Below are 19,871 nucleotides of genomic sequence, written 5' to 3' on the forward strand. Positions count from 1 at the left end.
GCTGCAGATTTTAACAGCATTCTCACGAACAGTGTCAGCCATTCTAAAAAAAGGGATACAATAATACAGATTTATGAACAGCAAACTGTGGATGCAACTCAATGTTTTTGATTTGCTCAATACCCCGATGTTGAGGATAACTTGCTTTAGTGGTTTAAAAATGCCTGTGATCCGAATGTGACGTGCAGGTTTCAAGGTCAGTTTATTTGCAAGGTATACATTTTAAAAGTTCACTTAGAACCATATTTTCGATAAAATGCACAGTACTTTTACATTTAAAATACTTGCCATTGTTCTGTAATTGAATTAGATGAATGCATTTGGCTTTAGATTCCTGACAATACAAAATTACTGATATGACAAATCTGGATTTCACTTTTGAAATAATGCTTTGACTGGAAAGCACTGCTGAGATGAAACGCAGACAGGAAATGCAAGTGCTAACAGATAATCCAAGAAAAAGCCATATACACTAAATTAGAACCAGATATCATGTTGGACTGTCTCTCTAAAACGTTTGGTGCAGTTTAATGATGGAATGCTGTAGTTAAAAAGCTAAGAAGGGTTGCACAGTGTGAAGCTGGACATAGCTTATAACGGCTGCCCAGGCCCACGAGAGGGCGGAGAGGACAGGGAAACTTCCCCGGGGCCCAATGCCCCGAAGGGGGCACAGGTGAAGGGGGAACTTTTTTTTTTGGTTTTAAAACAAGCAGTTCTGCACAAGACCTTTTTCGTTCCACCAACACATTAAAAAGAAAAAAGAAAAAAAACTCCAGTACTGCACACCGACCTGATGTGCTTCTGTTGTGTAATGATTGTGTACGTGGCTGCACTCACACAATGATTTGAACTTTCACATTTCATATTTTACTGTGTGTCGGCGGAGGGGGTTGGGCAGTGTTGGGGGAGACGACCCACATACCAATCTTTCCCCGGGGCCCATGATGGCTCTCGGCCGCCCTGCGGCTACCCAAAGACCACTTCGGATTTCAGAACAATGTAAAAATGGAAATGTACTACAAGATGTTATCATTACACAAGTTATTATGTTAGCTACAATAACGCTATTATGTAATCACAAGTATAAATAATTAAGGTTCAAACAAAAGAATAAAACACTTGTAGGCTGGGCATTAGCCTTCACTAAAGGGCACCATCACCAGCACCAGCACACCCTCACTTAAACACCAACCACTAAACAAACTATTTCTCCTCCCTTATAAAACATGTGGCTGGAACCTAATTAATCATCAATCATTCAATTAAGGCCTCATGTATTCTGGCAGGGAGGATTTTAACCCCTCCCTGCCAACCTTATATTTACAACACACTATTTACATTTAAGGCTTTCGCTCTGCCATAACACACGTTTCATTTTTCCAGGGTCAAGTCAGACTTAATTAACTTTGATCTTGGTTGTCTTTGTCACTGTTAAATATACAGAATGCATCACCCTGCTCAGAATATGTTCAGATTATGAAGTAATCAATTAATGTCACTGGGGACACCATGCTTGCCCTATTTGATCTGTCTTGAAAAGCTCCATGACTAAAGCGCCTCCGTATATGCTAAACTAGACAAACAAGCCTAAATTGATTGATTTATTTAAGACACATTATTCCTGCCAGTAATATGTACTTAAATCAAATTAAACAAACCTGCCTTTTGTACATCAATTACCTTTTAGCTAGTTAAAATAGTCTAGCAAAACACAAATGTTGCAATAAATAGATTTGTTTTGATTCATCACCGGTGATGTGTTAATTGCATTTGCTCTGATAATGCATATACAATGAAACCTTGCTTAACAGCTACATCCAAGCAAGTCATCATGCAATAAAGGCCACTTTTTAACATCTCCAGTTGAAAATAATTTTGTATATGAAACTTTTTTAATTATTAAAAATACAGCAGCAGAAATTTGTCAGAATCCATTTTATGTACCCGCAATACCACCCCTCTATCAGAGACACATTTGATGGCCATTTGACTGGCCATAACAGGGAGGTTTCACTAATCAGTTATTGTGATATTATTAGTGTTCTCTTTCAATGGAATGAAAACCATTACCAAAAGGGCTCTTACCATTCGGTAATGGTTGTCATTCTTTTTCAGGGAACCAGGGTTGTAGTAATAACCTAACGTTCTGTGTTTTCGGTTTTATCTTTAAAAAACTTTTCCAGGAATTTTACCTATATTAAAATAGGGATAAAATCGGTACAAAATTGTTTTAATTCTAACATCGGTAAAAATTGTGGAAAAAATCTCAGATAAAAACACTTTACATATGGAATATGATGAGTAGCAGTTCTGGTTTCTGATTAATAATGTCCCTGGCATGTGTAATGAAGTAGAATCTGTGCAAAGTCATGTTTTCCCAAGTTAGCTGGTAGTTTGCGAACGTTTGGGCAATTGTTGTGCTGACGGAAATAATATCTACAGAAGGTATGAACATCAGTATAAAACAAGCCAGGTTTATTGGCCTTGAAATCATAAAAAAATAAAAATAATTTTGTCAAATATTTACAATTAAGATTGTCAGCGTTAGCAGTGTTTTACTACAGACCGTACTGTCACACAAAGTCACCAATACATACCACTCTGCAATAAACAGTGGCTATTTTATTAAAGCGTGTGTAAAAGCAGGATAAATGGATTGCTCATCTCTCAGTTCACTTCATTGTTCTAGTTGTGTCACTTATTTTTCAGTCTATTCTTTTATTGGCAGTGTGAACATGTACCTCATGCAGCAGTATTTGTAGCGCAATGCATCCTCTGCCTCATCTGAGCCCACTTCTGCTATTTTTGATTTTTGTATACTTCGAAACATTTGTTTTCTTTTAAATATTCATAAACTGATTACATTCTCTCTTCATTCCTCATCCACTAAAAATATTATATTTTCATGTATTTCAATTTATTATTATTATTTATTTTTTATCAAGATAGTAGTTACTACACCCAGCAATTGCCACAATAATCAAACTTTGAATATCCAACATAATCAAGTGATAATGTGTTAGTGAAGTGTCAGAGAACCATGTTTGAGTGTTATTTGATCATTTGACATCTGCTGTATCCTAGGAGTAGAGCTGCATATTACAATGTCGGAGTCAAATTAAAACACCATTTTAATCAAAATATTGTGTATTTCTATGAAAATAGTACCGGGAAAATATTGAATAGACAAAAATTGGGTATAAATTTGTAAAAACCGACGTCCAGTTTAAAAAAAAAAAAAATCCTGTTATTTTTGGTAAATTTCGGAATAAATCGGAAATGTGGAACACTAGATATTATCAATAATTTGTTTATTTATTATACTGAAAGATTATTAGCGATCTACTGCTAACTAGATGTTTTTTTCCCTCTCTTCCTGTAGACAAATGATTTGCCTATAATGAGCTGCTGTGCCATATAATTAAACCTGGGCCTTATTTTTAGACGCCAACAAAAAAGCAGACCAAGAAAAAAAGGAAAATAATATGTGAAAGAGGAAATACTAACTAGCAATGTGTCGTGACTAAACACATGCAACAACTTTTTAGATGACAGACAAAAAAAAATTCTGACGTACACATAGCGATTAGATAAACCAAATCCATTCATTTTGACAAATACTAGTACTCAAATATAATTCACGGAACAGGAGCTAGGGCTCCGTGGATGAAGAACCTCGGGAATTGAGAACAGAAGTTATTTGTAGGGATGTACCGAATCCAAGCTTTTGGGATTCCGACGAATACCAAATCCATCTCAAAAGATTTACTAAACTGCTGAATTCACTGTCACTTTACATGTCGAATACATTACAGTTTAGAGAGGTGAGTTAAAAAACCTGACCTGCCTTAAAGTGTCCCAAGATTCTGGAGCCTGTTGACAACCCTATCTGAGAGCTATGAGCTAAAAATGACCATGATGAGTGATCTGAATCTCCCTGCGAAATAAAACCCACGTTGATTTAAATGCACCGTGTGTGTAACACATATCAAATAGGCTACAAAATAATTTTAAAAATATTTTAACAAAGCACAGCAGTTCTGAAATAAATCAACATTAGCACATTACAATAATGAAATTTATTTTACTAAAGCATAGTGTTCAACAAAATCTTGCACATCTGACAGTTGTAAAGTTACAAGAAATATATATTTCTGTGCACCAATTATTATTTTTTAAAATCTCAGTATGATCTCTAGAACATGTTTGACAGACAAAGCAACAAAGCACAAAAGTCTACAACAGTTTGCCATTACTATGTATTACAGGTTTACTGCATAACTTTACTCCATGAAAAGTGTGATGTGACTGTGCTGTTGCATACGGGGGTATGTTTGCATTCAGCAGCTGCATGGTGTGTTTAGTACGTGCGCCACCAGTAATTTACTGAGTTGAGAGCTGCGACAGAGTTCATCAAGCATGTTCTTGTTATTAAATACAACAGTTACATTAAATACCAGATTTGTGTCTTTTATTTAAATAAGAACTGTACACATTGGAGGGATGCATTAAAATGGATGTGCATCTGGGCAGATATAGGATTCAGATTTGGTTCACCGAATCCTAAATATTCGTCCGAGTACGAACACTGCTCAAAATGTGTATCCCTAGTTCTTTGTGAGAATATGGTTGCCCTCATGGAGGCTAGACCGAAAAAAATGGCCTCCAGGGCTAGGAAGCAACTGATACTTCCCTCAAGGGGAACCTAGAGGTGAGAGAATGGGAAAACGAAAGAGAGGTCCTGACAAAAGAGAGGTGATGGTTATTTTTGAAAGAATTTAGTTTTTTTCGATCTTTACGTTTTTAATACAAGCAGAGAATGGATAAAACCAACCTTTATTCTTTAAAAAAAGTAATACTTTTTATGCCATTGAGAAACATCTCATTTAGCAAAACCCCTTTATCATATTCAACATGCAACAAAACTGTGGTTAAAAACATTCTAATTGAATTAAAATCTAGTTGCAGCAAAGTGATACCTTGTATAGAGAAAGATCCTACACAAATTAAAAAAACTGTCTCAAATAAGCCATAGAAAATGCAGAATAAAAAGTGTATTTCACAGACTTTTACAGCATAAATTTACAAGTAAAAATAATATGCACAGAACAAAGAATTAGACAGTCAGAACTAACTTGCACTTATTATTCGGTGTATGAGTGCCAAACCTCTCCTGCTTCAGCACAGCTAGACTCACTGGAAGGCAAGGCAGTCCTGCTGCGGAGACTTCAGTGGTCAGGGTTTTCAGGGTATTGTGCACAGTACTCATTAAGTATTTTCTTCTTGCGCCCCATTTTCAAATCAAACTAGTAACTGTCACTGTATATCTATAGCAAAAGCTTACCTACACCTTGAGCCCGCTAATTTCAAAGTAGGTGCTTAGAATGACAGGTGCTTAGAATGAGAGCATTCTAGCACTGCTTCAATGAACAGGATCTGTCAGAACAGGATGAAATTACAATAGCCTATTAAGGGACCACTGAGTTGATTGACCCCTAGCCATTCAGAGCGGACAGAGACGGGACAGACAGCAAGTATAAAAACTACACAAATTAGGGATGATTTCAAAATTATTATTTTTGTTAAGAAAATTAAAAATAGACATTTATCCTATATACATGTATTATTCAATGTTTAATGAGTAGCAAGCCTACATATAAGTGTATACACTATTTTTTGATGGGGGTATTAAAGACTAATTTCTCTGCTCTGTGGAGAGCAAAACCCCCCGCCGTTGAGAGGAAACCTCTGGTCCCATCAGAGAGACGGCCCCTACTCCGGGCATACTAGCAATACCATGTTGGGCAAAGATATATCATGGAGAACAACAAACATAAGATTCAACAAGAACAAACCTGTTAACTTTGACTGTTGCATCTATACGGAAGAAATAAATATTATGTTTAATAGTGAAAGTTGGTTTTAGACTGTGAAATTCTGTGAATAAGCCCTGTGAAACAATACACAATCCTATCTAAATGTCACTTTTGATTAAATGCTGGCAAACATTACTTTGGTGAGGTTACTGTCCAATATGGAATGAATAGGGGGTATAGGATATGAAGTTATCCTAGAACAGAGAAAGGCAGTTTCAGTGCTGCAGAGAGAAAAACAAATCTGGATGTCTTTCCAGGCTTCTAAACTTTGGTAGAGACAGTGAGGAGATGTGAGATGGAAATCTTGCCTTGAAGAATGATGTGAATCGTGAAATTCAGATGGCCCAGGAGCGAAAGAAGGTCTCACTTTGAACATGTGGCTGGTCTGGAAGGATTGAATGAAGGAGCAAATGTGTTCCAGTTTTTCAGGGGGAGTACTTAGAAGGTTTTTAGGCAGTGGACAGGACCTAAGGTTTTCTCCTCAGAGAGGAACACCGATTGCAGAGAAGAGGGACCTAAGTTTTGGGAGTACTCCTGCTGAGGACAACCATTCAGAAAAGAATTAGACATTAACAAGAAACGAGAAGAATCAAGGGAGGAGAAAGTCATCTAGCAAGTGCAGCACAAAGGGGACGTGATGAGCGTTGAGCAGAATCCCACAGAGGGCTTCAGAGAGCGAAATGAAGATTTTGGGGCTGCTGCGGCAAAATGGAATTGCTCCTTCCAACAAGTAACAAAGAGATGGTGTAAGGGAAGGTGTAACAGGCATTTTAAAAGCTGCCCTTCCCTCACCTTTACAATTGTGTACCAATCAATGGCAATTAAGTTCCACATTGAGTCTTTTTAAAAACTGTTTGGAAACAAATTTTTAATCTCCCCCAGGGCAAAGATATTTTTTACTGCTGTACCACCGTATCGAGGATGTAAACTGACAATGAAAATATGCTGCAAAGCCAGAATGAAAGGCAAAGGTGAGATCTAATTTTGCTTGTGTGTGGTAGTGATGGGAGACCAGCCTGTTGCTTAGGAGGAGCAGGTGGAGGGAGCGATGGCAGCAGTGATATAGTCTTGAGCTGAAGCAAGGAGTTTGGAAAGGTCTGCTGAGGGGACCAGGCGACTGCTTGCAGAAGGCAAACCAGCTGGTTGTGTAGGGGGAGTGGGAGCGTAGGAGGAGCGAGTGCAGCTGCTGTGTAAACCTGAGCAGATGTGATAAGATTGTGAAATCGATGAATTTAGTTGAATATCAGTTCGCTGAATTGGTAGATTATCTTATACATGAGAAAGGAAGACAAAATGAAATCCTGTTTCAAGGGTGCAAGAGAGATCCGATTGAAGCAGACCAGCTGGTTGTGTAGGGGAAGCGAGTGAGGACAGTGGTCAGTGGCGTGAGAAGAGTACAAATAGAAGAATTGTTGATTATCTAATTTGATCATACAGGAAATGTAACAATCGAATGAAAGACAGTACAGTAAATGTACCAAATGTATCAAAAACATACAAATATCTGTTCATGGCTAACAAGATATGTTGAATATACTGTAGCTTAACACTTTATTGTTCAGAGCAAGTATATATATATATATATATATATATATATATATATATATATATATATATATATATATATATATATATATATGTGGCAGAGCAAAGCTCTGCCCTTTAAATTGGCAGGGATGGGGTTAACTTCCCCTACCTGCCTGGGTTTATTATGTTCAGGTGGCTGGGGTTGATTAGTTGATTAGGTTGATTAACGATCAATCAGCGCCCAGCCACCTGATATAAAAGGAGGCCTCTGCTTCTCATTTGGGGAGAGGGAGCTGAGGAAGCAGGTTGTTTTTTTTTTGGTTGTTTGGAAAACTTGAATCCAGTGAAGGCATTGCCCAGCCTGGAAACTGTTATTTTTATAAATTTTGCTTTTTGTCTTTCTTTGTGTTTAAATTGTTTTGTTTTGGCCCTTGTGCCCTTTCATTTTGTGTTTATTTATAATAAAATAGTTATTTTTTTGAACTGCAGTCTGTCTCTGGGCCTCTATCCACTCGCCAGCCTGCCACATTTGGTGTCAGAAATGGGATAGCGCCACCTAGAGGCTCAGAGCAGTATTTTATTTTTTTTTTGGAAAAAAAAAAATGGGAAAGAAGAGCAGACAGTGGAAAAGGCAGGACAAGCAGCAGCTGAAGAAATGTAAGCTGCTGCAGCCACTGCTGGAGGACCCGGCCAGCCTCTTCCCCTGGTGTTCCTGGTGTGGGAAGGAGGACCATCGTTGGCGGTCCTGCCCAGACGTGCCACCGGCAAACTGGTGTGGCCGGTGTGAGGAGGACGGCCACAACTGGGCAGGATGCCCCTACAACCAGGCCCAGGAAGAGGTGCCGTGTTCACCCCGGGCATCAGGGGCCACCCCACTACCTCCAGCACCACCACCATCACCACCGTCCCAGGAGATCTGGGACTGGTTGATGCACCCTGAGGCAGACCTCGTCTACGATCTCCCCATAGTTATCAACACGCTGTGGCGTCGAGATGGGGAGAGGTGGGAACAGTGGGAGGAACAGCACCACCTGGCCTCCTTCCCAGAGGTTGCCCTCATGGTGGTTAATTACCTGGCGGTAGACATGGGAGATCCACCGGTCACTCCAATAAAGAGAGGTGAGCCGCCTTCCCGAGAGCCAGAGAGGGGTGAGGAGCCGCCGTCGCTCCCAGAGCCAGAGAGGGGTGAGGAGCTGCCGTCGTCCCCAGAGCCAGAGAGGGAGGAGCCTCCGTCGCTCCCAGAGCCAGAGAGGGGTGAGGAGCCTCCGTCGCTCCCAGAGCCAGAGAGGGGTGAGGAGCTGCCGTCGCTCCCAGAGCCAGAGAGGGGTGAGGAGCCGCCGTCGCTCCCAGAGCCAGAGATGGAGGAGAAGCTGCCGTCGCTCCCAGAGCCAGAGAGGGAGGAGGAGCTGCCGTCGCTCCCAGAGCCAGAGAGGGGTGAGGATCTGCCGTCGCTCCCAGAGCCAGAGAGGGAGGAGGAGCTGCCGTCGCTCCCAGAGCCAGAGAGGGGTGAGGGGCTGCCGTCGCTCCCAGAGCCAGAGAGGGGTGAGGAGCTGCCGTCGCTCCCAGAGCCAGAGAGGGGTGAGGAGCTGCCGTCGCTTCCAGAGCCAGAGAGGGAGGAGGATCTGCTGTCGCTCCCAGAGCCAGAGAGGGAGGTCGCCGCCTCCGCCACCAGAGGGAGCCGGGCCGCAGTCGCCGCCTCCGCCACCAGAGGGAGCCGGGCCGCAGTCACCGCCTCTGCCACCAGAGGGAGCCGGGCCGCAGTCGACGACTCCGCCACAAGAGGGAGCCGGGCCGCCGCCTCCGCCACCAGAGGGAGCCGGGCCGCCGTCGCCGCCTCCGCCACCAGAGGGAGCCGGGCCGCCGTCGCCGCCTCCGCCACCAGAGGGAGCCGGGCCGCCGTCGCCGCCTCCGCCACCAGAGGGAGCCGGGCCGCCGTCGCCGCCTCCGCCACCAGAGGGAGCCGCCGCCGTCGCCGCCTCCGCCACCAGAGGGAGCCGGGCCGCCGTCGCCGCCTCCGCCACCAGAGGGAGCCGGGCCGCCGTCGCCGCCTCCGCCACCAGAGGGAGCCGGGCCGCCGTCGCCGTGCTACCTTGGACATTCGGGGCCCCCTCAACCAAAGAAGGCTTGGGGGCTCCGACATCAACCCCGCCCACCACCACCCACCATAACAGCCCACCCAAGGGACATAATTGGACTCTTGGGGGGAGGGGGGGGGGAGGGTGGGGGGAAGGGGGGAGTTGGCCGATTGCGGCCAGTGTACGTTGTACATGGGGGGAGGTGTGTGGCAGAGCAGTCTGTCTCTGGGCCTCTATCCACTCGCCAGCCTGCCACAATATATATCATCAGGATCAGGATAATAAACATTGTTTATTATCCTGCATCCTGCGTCACTCACATCATGACAGCCCCTCACGAAATGAATCCATAGATATCAATAGTCTCTTACTTTCATTGCAAACATGTTGTCTTTCTCTTAAAAAATTCAATAGAATTCACAGCTTCTTGGGTGTTTTTATTGTAAATGGCATTTCAACTATGAGGTTTCTCGGCACTCAAGACAGCAATGTCAAGCAGATCACACGCTTTGAGTAATCAAGGCAATCATCCTTTCTTATGCAAGGAAATACGTGCCATATTTTCAAAACTATGATTTGATACCTTTAGTGAGATAAGTTGTTTGCCTGAACCAGCAGCGGTAAAAGTATAACTACTTATATTATGTTCAGTGTCATTTCTCTATATTTTCTATATGCTGGTCTATGGGTAAGTTGTCCACTTGGTCAGATCAGCTAAAGTAATTAATCTAATCTTCTGATTAGTATGCTGCAATTCGGACACATTTTGTTCAGTTCCTGGGGATTTTCTAGTCCTGAAGTTAGTCTGCTTAAAGTGGACTTAACTATACATTGGAATTGACCCAGAACATTTAGAATCTGTCTATTTACGCAATGTGCATGTAAAAGTACATTACAAGGTTACTATGGTAAACCATTTTGTATTAGAACTTTAAAAATTAAAAATACACATTGAAGTGAGATATATCCTCACTGATGTGATAAGGACATAAGAAATACCTTGAAAAAAGATAAATTGCAGAAGCTGTGAAAAAGATCAAATACATCATTATTTATGTTAAATTCGACAATGGGTTAATTTACATGTGTTTGCTTTTTCTAGAGACATTTTTGTCTCGTGAGATAAACCTGGACATGGTACCTTTTTGCGTTTACATATAAAGCCTCTCATTTGAAGGAAAGGGGGAGGGGGGTCATATTTAAATTCGCCGCACGTAAGGCCCAGTTCAATTTTCGTGCTGTTTACTGTGAAAGTCCCCAAAATACTGTTTACATGTGCAAGGCTGGATTAACCCATCACTGGGTCCTAGGCAAGCATACCCTTGCAGGCCCCCTACCCCTGAACAAACACTCACACACACACATATACATACAAACATACATACACATACACACACCTCTATATACATTGTAGCCTTTATAACCAGCCCTCCACCCTTTTACAAAAGGTCGAATTCTCAGTTATCATTAACGATTGAATGAATCTGACAGAAAATTAAACTGTAGGGGATGGTGTAAATACATTTCAGAATAAAACTGAAACAAACTGATGCCTGTGTTAAATCCTGTAGCACAGGTCAACAACGACTTTTCCTGATTTACTGAATAAAAAGGCAAAAGTTCAAATAAACAAGGAACACCATATGAAGTTGAAAAAGGTAACATATAAAAGGGTGCTCAAACTTTTGTTCACTGATGGTAGCTAACAAATTAGTCCATGAAAATAAATAGTAAAAAACAAACGTGCCTGTACATTGTTGTGTAGTCAAATACATTACAGCTTACTACATGCAAAATCGTCAATGTTTCCTTGTTTTTTTTTTTTTTTGTTGTTGTTGTTGATCAGGTGGGTTTTGACTTGCTTCATTAAAGAAAATGTCCTTTTCTCAAGAGCAGAGAAATCGCCAATATTTTGGCATAAAAGTAAGTTTAGGTGTTACATATGGTAGACGTCTATACCCTATAGAATTCTGTACCCTTGATGATTCCATGGCAACATAACTGCATTTTCAAAGACTGATGGACGTGAACGACTGATGTTTCTGTACAGTATTTACATGTAATACAATGAAAATATTTTAAAAGAAAAAAGGTTATAAGGTTACTTTAATCAAGGGTTTGGTGTATTGAGCAACACAGGAGGCTGAACGTACTGTATATCTAGAAAAGCAGTGGTGTTAAATGTGCTATTTGATTTTGCACAGAATTAGTTTTGCCTTGTTTACAATATTTGTTGCAAGCTGCAGCAAAAAATAATAATGTGGGGATACAGAATTCTATGGGGTAATGTTACAGATATCTGCATAACACCTGTCAGAACAATTTGATTTTGTGATACATGCCTCGGTTTGAATGTCAGTGACTGAAGTTTTTCCAGTCAAATCTGTAAATGTAAAAACAAAATCAAAAACAAAAAAAACACATAACCGTTTTGCCCCCCCCCCCCCTTGAGTTTGGGCCCTAGGCACATGCCCAGTTACCTATATGTTAATCCGGCCCTGTACATGTGTAGAGAACAGTTTCTCGAGAGAAAATCCACATGTTTGATGTAAATGGTTATTAAAGATTTGATTTCTTGATGGATTGTACATGCTTTTTTATCACTTTGTTTTAGTGTTGTCACCCACACTGGGGGGGTTATATCTTTATTATAAACTAGGCAAAATCCTAGTGGTGGTTGAACAGGCGTTTGGGCTGTTGCAAGAGGGGTGGCAGATACTACTGAAGTGTACTAAAGTGAACCATGAGGTTGCTCCCCAAATTATTACTGACTGCTGTATCCTGCACAATATGTGCCAGGACCGTAAGGAGGTATTCAGGCATCAATGGCTGCTGACGTTGAGCGAAGGGGAGGCACAGTTACCTCAGCCCCCAGCAATAATTGCACAACAGCGATATGAAGAGGGTCCTGCTATTAGAGATACACTGCTATCTTTGTTTTGTAACCCAATGGTGTTCCTTTATTTTGTATTACATTTTTGTTCCATGCTTATTTTGTATCTCTTTATATAAAATTTAGGATCCTCATTTGTACCGTACTTCTATGACTGCTTCTACTAAATAAAGAATCAGAATATTGAATAGTATTGTTGATTCCCAAGAAATAACTTGCGAAAATTTCACACCACATTTTATTTTAAGAGTGGTTTAAACAATTTTCGGGTTGTGCATTGTATCAAACTGTCTCATCATATCCTCTTCCCTTATTATCTCTATTAACACCTGAGTCTCTTCATCACTCAAATGGACGTAAGTGGAGTATGGATATGGGTTTTGCTCAGACATAGCTAGGAGAAATGGCATGGGAGCATAGTTATATAAATTTAAACATAGCACTGAGTAGTACATTACAATAAAGTCGTTTTGACAGTTGTTTGGAAAGCTATTTGCAAATGTATTCTGAAGTACTGTACAGTAGCTGGAACCATCTGATTTCACAAGCCATTTTTCACAACAAAACATTTTTACTAATGGTTTTAAACAGAAACTTGGTAAATACAATCTGAATGATACGTTACAAACACATCTAAATCCATGCATTATTAGATAAACAAAGAGGCTATTCAATCTAGGGGTACAAAAACTTTTTGGCAATAAAAACACTGAAAAAGGTAGAGTAACAGGGAGTGTGTTCATCTTGACAGAGTTAATGCGACCTGCTAGGGAAAGAGATAGAATGGACCAACGAAGAAAGTCTTGTTTAATGCGCTCTACTAGGGAAGTTAAGTTAGATTTAAAAAGCTTGCTGTACGAGCATGTAACTGAGATTCTCAGATAGGTGAAACTATTGGCCGCAATTTTGAAAGGAAAATTATCAAGAGAACAACAGAGGGCAGCCGAATTGATAGGGAAGAGTTTGCTCCTGTGTAGATGAGTTAATACCCAAAAAACCTGCTAAATTGCTTTAATTCAGCTAAGTCATGGGAAAAAGGAGACAGGATCAGCAATATATAAAATAATTACTACCCTTACATCCTGATTTTCATGCAGAAATATTGAAAGAGGTTCAATGGCAATTGCAAAAAAGAGGGGGTAGAGAGGGCAGCCTTGTCGTGTACTCTGGTGGAGAGGGAACTATTTAGACTGCATGTTTATTTGTGTGAACAGAGGCTGAGGGGGAGGTATATAACAGCTTGATCCATGAAATAAAATTGGGACCAAAGCCAAACCAATATAGAGTAGCAAATAAGTAATCCCACTCGACACGGTCATAAACTTTTTCTTCATAGACTGAAACAATAACCTCAGGCAAGGGAGAAGAAGGAGCATACATGATATTGAACAGATGGCGAAGATTAAAATAAAAGTGTCTTCACAGCACAAACCCTGTCTGGTCAGATGAGATTATGGATGGTAGAACTGATTCAAGACGGGGTGCTAAGGTCTGAGCAAGAATGTTAAAGTCTGCATTAAGAAGCGATATCGGGCGGTACGATCCACAGTCAAGAGGGTCCTTATTCTGTTTCAATAACAATGATATAGAGGCTTAGCGCAGCTTTGGGGATAGGGATACAGAAGTAAAAGATTCAGAGAACATAGCACTCAACAAGGTTGGTCACTTTAACGGTATTAAGACATAAATATTTGGCATGTTTCTTTTAGTGACAACTCCCCTTCCACCCCTCACTCACTTTCTACATCAAACATCATACCCCTCCCCCCGAAGTGTGAATCGCTGCTTGGTTAAGGCCAGGGCTTTACATGTATGAAGGAAGAAAACCCAAAAGTCTACATAAAGTGCAAAGTGACAACATTATACCTTTGGATAATTTTTATGTTGCCTTTAATAATAAAAAAAAAAAAAAAAAAAAAAAAAAAAGTTTATTATAGTTTTATCTTGAGATTAATGTTTTTTAATGTTTTGAACATTTTAAATGGCACACATAATTATGCTGAAATGGACAGTAAATGGTTAACATGAAAAACATTTACAGTGCAGACTATTTTGGATTATTTGTAATAACGATGCTGAATAGAAAGCAAATATGTGTGTTTCTGAAGAGATTCCCCAAAACTGTCTTTTGATTCTGTGCACCCAAAGACTAAGGGGTAGATGTACTAAGGTGTTGCGGCTATCGCAACAGTCACAAATGAGTCAGAAGTCTAAGGTAAAATGTACAAAACAAGTGCAATGCTATTAGCGACTTCTTAGGGACTGCTTTTTGCGGCAGCCTTTGATGAATATGTAATTATGGGTGTTTCTGCATAAATTCGCAAAAATGGGGTGAAAATCAGTGTTCACAAATATTAAATGAGATGTACTACAGCTGCCGGCAGTGGTGACACTTACAACTGCATCAATTTAAGAACTTTTGAAAGCATGTTTTAAACAGTCACAATTAGCAGACCTTTAAAAGGCAGTATGAAAAACACTATCCCGTGGCCACTGTGATTGCAGCAAGAAGGAGACATTGTCTTCAGCAAGAATGAGTGATTTGTAGGATGAGAAGAAGTATTTCGTACCTGCATTACCCTCTTCAGTTTAAATGAAGACCAAATTAAGCACAGGTACAGGCTCGACAGCCATATCTGCTGTCTAATTTAAAAGATGACTTGGCGCCTCTCACCCAGAGAAGCCATGCTATCCCTGCAGTGGTCAAACTATTGTCCACCCTGCATTATCTTGCCTCTGGGTCCTTTCAGGGGACTGTGGCAGCTGTTGGTGGCATTTCCCGTTCTGCTTTTTCTCGTGCGTTGCCAATTGTGCGCAATGCATTTTTGAGGTGAACACCCAATAACCTATTTTTCCCTAAATGCAGCATGTACTTACAAGACTTGAAAACAAATTTATATGACATCATTTCTGGTTTCCACAACGTGTTGACAGCAATAGACTGCACACATTGTTTGTTTTGTGTGTTGTCTAGGCTACATGGCCAAGTTAAAAATAATAATAATTTAAAAATAAAACACTAAAATCATTTAGATTCAATTTTAAATAATGATTTATTTTGTGTTACTGGTAACCTACTGACTAAAGTAAAAAGAAAGTGTGCCAGGCATTGATTTTAGTACTGTACTGTATACTGTATAGGCCTAATGTACAGATTTATATGTTAAAATAATGTAATGTGTAGCCTACATATTTGCCACATAAATGGCACGCGCTAGTCCCACTAAAAAGAACGTTCCGCTCCAGGAGCGTACTACACTACAGTCAATGTACTTAGTTTGGAATTAAATCCCTAAACTGACACACTTCTGGGCTCCCACAGTCCTGGTGTCCTCATAGTGACTCTGACCTCTTCAAAACGGCCTCGGCTGGGCAACGCCTTCACGAGCAAGTTTTGTAGTGGAAGGGTTTCGTGTCGCAGTTCTCTTCATGGAGCAGATGCTCTCCTCCTCGATGTCAACAAGTGCAAGCTTTTGCTCAGCACCTGCCTGTGTTGCTATGGCGTTGTAGTAAGCTCGAACATTGGTGCTGCTGACAGGTGGAAGCTCCCTTGGTTTTTGCCCCCCCCCCCCCCCCCCCCCGAATCAGCTCAGATCTGGGCAAGCCTTCCTGTTTACCAAAGCAGCAACATGTCTTCCAAATATGGTATCGAGTGCTGATACTTGCAGGAGAGGTAGGGTGGAAGCAGAAAAGTTATCGCTTATAAAATTATTGATTTAACCTTATAAATTCATTTTTTAGCCCTATTGTCAATTTCCAGTCTTGATTACTGCTTTCTTTACAGTACCCTACTTATTATGCAAACTCCTACAGTTCATTAGTAGAAAAAAAAAAGTATTCCCCAAGTTTAAAAAAATACTTCTTTCATTTACTAGACTACCACTAGTGTACAGTCCCTGTTGACTTGTAGAATCGATGCCTGATAGAGACAACAGACAATTTGGAGTAATTGTGCTACCATCTACAGGACTTTGATAACAGGATTGTTGTCTTTCAATATTTCATTTTCTGTATGCAAGTCGTCTTTGTTTTTTTGAGTGTTTTTTATTAACAATATGACTTCATACTGATGCACAGCTATTTGTTGGCTGTGAGAGTGAGACCCTCACTGTAACATTTAAATGTTTGCTGTTGTTATTGTTCTACTAGTGATAGAGCCGTGGTTTTATTATATATTGTGCATGTTATTGAGCAAGTGTATTTTATGTATGATGGTCTGTTGCTGTATTTAGATTAGGGCACATCCCTTAATGAAGTTGCCATAGCTATACATGTGGGGCAAATTCGGTAATCTTCCAAGATAAGGGGTACTCAGTTTTTACTAGTAATAGTTAGGGACTAGAGAATAATAATGACGATGTGGAGTTTCAATGCATTTTTGTTTTTGTTTTTTGAGAGATCTGCTCGAGAAAAATGTCTTGTGTAAAATGTTTTTTTTGGCTGCCTGTGAGACAGACGGGGAAGGACACCGGTGTTGCTAAGTGTCACGAGAAAAAATTATCTCCTTTCTTTTAAGCTGTGTTGGACTTACTGTTATGTTAAATATTAATGATGCAAACAAATAAAACACAATCAATACGTTAATTAGCACTTTTATTTGGTCAGTTCCGAGAAGGCATCAATAACCTGTTGGTATATATGTTGTTGGGCTATTTTGGACGATTGAACTGGCTCATGACATCCAGTTCACCAAATATATTTATTAACGTGATGGGTGGACATGCATTGTCTTCAGAGATAGCTGGGATCAAAAAAAAAGGACGGGAATTAATTCAGTTAGATATTTAAGCAGTTCACTTGCTCTTCGTGTTTAACTTTAGCATAGTTTTTACAGCAAGAGTATTCTCAAACTTCTGTTTTAATACTATAACAAGGGCATAACACAGTTCATGGTAAGTGGTTTTATACAGAACTGTAAACCCACAAGATACAACATGACAGGTCAGACACAGCAAAAAACAATAATAAAAAAAGTGCCATTACTGCCAAGATGCAATGCAATTTTTTAATTGGTGGGAAATCAATGGGAAAAAGTGCACTATATAAACACTAACACTCTGGTCATTTGTATACAGTGCAGGCCTTTCTTCTGCTTGTTTATTTACAAACTGTGATATCAAAGTGATACCGCCAAAGTGTAATACAGTACCACCATCCCCTACTATACTGTGGTGGAAATGAGACATATATTGCTTAGAAGTTTACACCACTCCAGGGTTTTTCAGCTTAGTTAAATACAAAGCTTCATATATTAACTCTGGTTAAGCTCTGAAAACTGCAACCTATTTTCTATCCCCTTTGTACCTAAATATGACATATACACTTATGAGATGACATGACCTATGTGTAACAGGGACAATAATGTACCGCCACTGGCTTCTCAGGCACATGTTTGTATCTGTAGGGTAGAGCCAGATGCGTTGTCAGATGCGTTTGTTTACAAGGAATGGCTACTGGGTATAGATCCCTGTCCAGCCAGTAGGTGGATCGCTATAAAAGGGAATCACTGACACTCACCTGGGCTGATGAGCCACAGCATGACGGTCTGTGTGACAAAAACTGAGACAAAACAAACATTGTCAGTACAACTATGTGGCTAATAGTGTAGTACCAGGGGCGTAATAACTTACAGGAATTGGTTTAGGGGATTTAAAATTCCTGGCAGTGTATTGTCCTTTTTAGTGGGAGCAGCGCTATGCATCAATAGGCAACTTTTATTTTTCGCTGTATTTTCCCCAGTGTATATTTTACATTTGTATTACTTTTGTTTACACTCCAGTTTGTGCACACAAGTCCCTGTGCTGTACCATTGCCAATACAGTCATGTGGTTCCTCCTGCCTTACCCTGCCCTAGGAGTTACCACTGCTAAATGTGTGTCTGTTAGAGGCTTCCCACCTACCCCTTCACACAATGTAAACTAGTTTTCTAATATGACCAGACCTCCCACTTTTCAATTGTAATCCAGATCTCGCCAAATGTGCAGCCCCGTAAGTTTAGGGGGGGTTAGGCTGTTGTAGCTATGTGTACATTGCAAAAGGGGGTAGGTATGTGTACAATTATTAATTTGCCCCTGATTTTCTCCCAATTTGGAATGCCCAGTCACTTTTCCCCCTCACCGCAATTCCCCACATGGCTCAGGAAACCTGAAGATTCAGTGGGCATCCTCCGATCCCATGAGCAAGCCGGCCCCTTTTTCTCTAAGGAACTCTTGAGCAGATGTCAGCGAGCTATCGACCTCTGAAAGACAAAGGCCAGCCTTGCAGGTGTCCAACTGTGAGCTCACTAGGCGCCTGGCCTGCAGAGTTCGCTGTAGCGCGATGAGGAGAAACAGTGCCTGCCTTTTGCTTTCCTAACCCAAGGGAACGCCAGAGCCAAATGTCTTGAGTGAAAACCGCCCTACATTGCTTAGCCAGGACACGAACATGTGATGTATGAATCACCCTGCGGACCCAAGCAGTAGCTGGTTTTGTACACTATTATTCAGTAGCTTTTTTGTTTCAATATAATCAGGCCTAAGACTTGCTGTGCAGTCCTGCATTGTATTGACCTATTCATTTTAACTAGAAAAACAAGTATTTCTAAATAGAAAATAAGTATTATTACAGCTTTTGATAGACAAATCATGTCTGATAATGTCTCCTGTAGCTATTCAAAACTAAGCCAAACCCACTGTTTTTACTATGACAGTCAAAATTACTGCTGCTGTAGTTCTAGGTATAATGTGTTGCCATAAGTTTCTTCAACCCTGGGTCTACTGGTGGTTTGAGATGTTTAATATATATATATATATATATATATATATATATATATATATATATATATATATATATATATATAGGAAAAGTAAAAAAAAAAAAAAAAAAAGCACAGGTGCCTAGCTGCCAAATCAGTGGAGAAAAAAACATGATGTGCCAGAAAGACCGTTCCAGTAGTTCTAGTGTTAATAATATTGATGGTTTTCTTTGGATTTAAAAATGTGACAAAATATATATATATTACAGATAATTCTTATGTCTTAAGATATGATATGATATGTATCTGTGACGTATGAACAAACTTCCTGTAGCCAATGCTGATGATGTGCTGCAATCGGAGCAAGATGTTGAAGAATTTTTAATCAGTTTGTAAACACCCAACCTTATATAACCCATCCTTAAAATAATATACAGAGCTGTGACATATGCAATCATAGAACAGTTAATGAATGATATTTTCCCTTTTGGTTCTCTGTTGGTACAGCGGACCATAACACTGTACTCAAAAGACCTCCAGCAACATATGTCTATCATAGGTAAAAAAGAATGTCTGTACTATATAAAAAGTGTTTAAACTAAAGACTTCTTGGGGACAATGGTCATGCCAAAAATTTATTTTTGTTGTTATTTCAAACAGAGGCAACTCTTTATTTAATGTATTCTGAATGTTGGTATAGGTTTGAATAAGAAAGGTTTTCTGCGTGGGTGTTTACAGTATGTAACAATGTACAGGATTTCTGACAT

Source organism: Polyodon spathula, chromosome 1 (genome assembly GCF_017654505.1).
Source record: "Polyodon spathula isolate WHYD16114869_AA chromosome 1, ASM1765450v1, whole genome shotgun sequence".
NCBI classification, from domain to species: Eukaryota; Metazoa; Chordata; class Actinopteri; order Acipenseriformes; family Polyodontidae; genus Polyodon; species Polyodon spathula.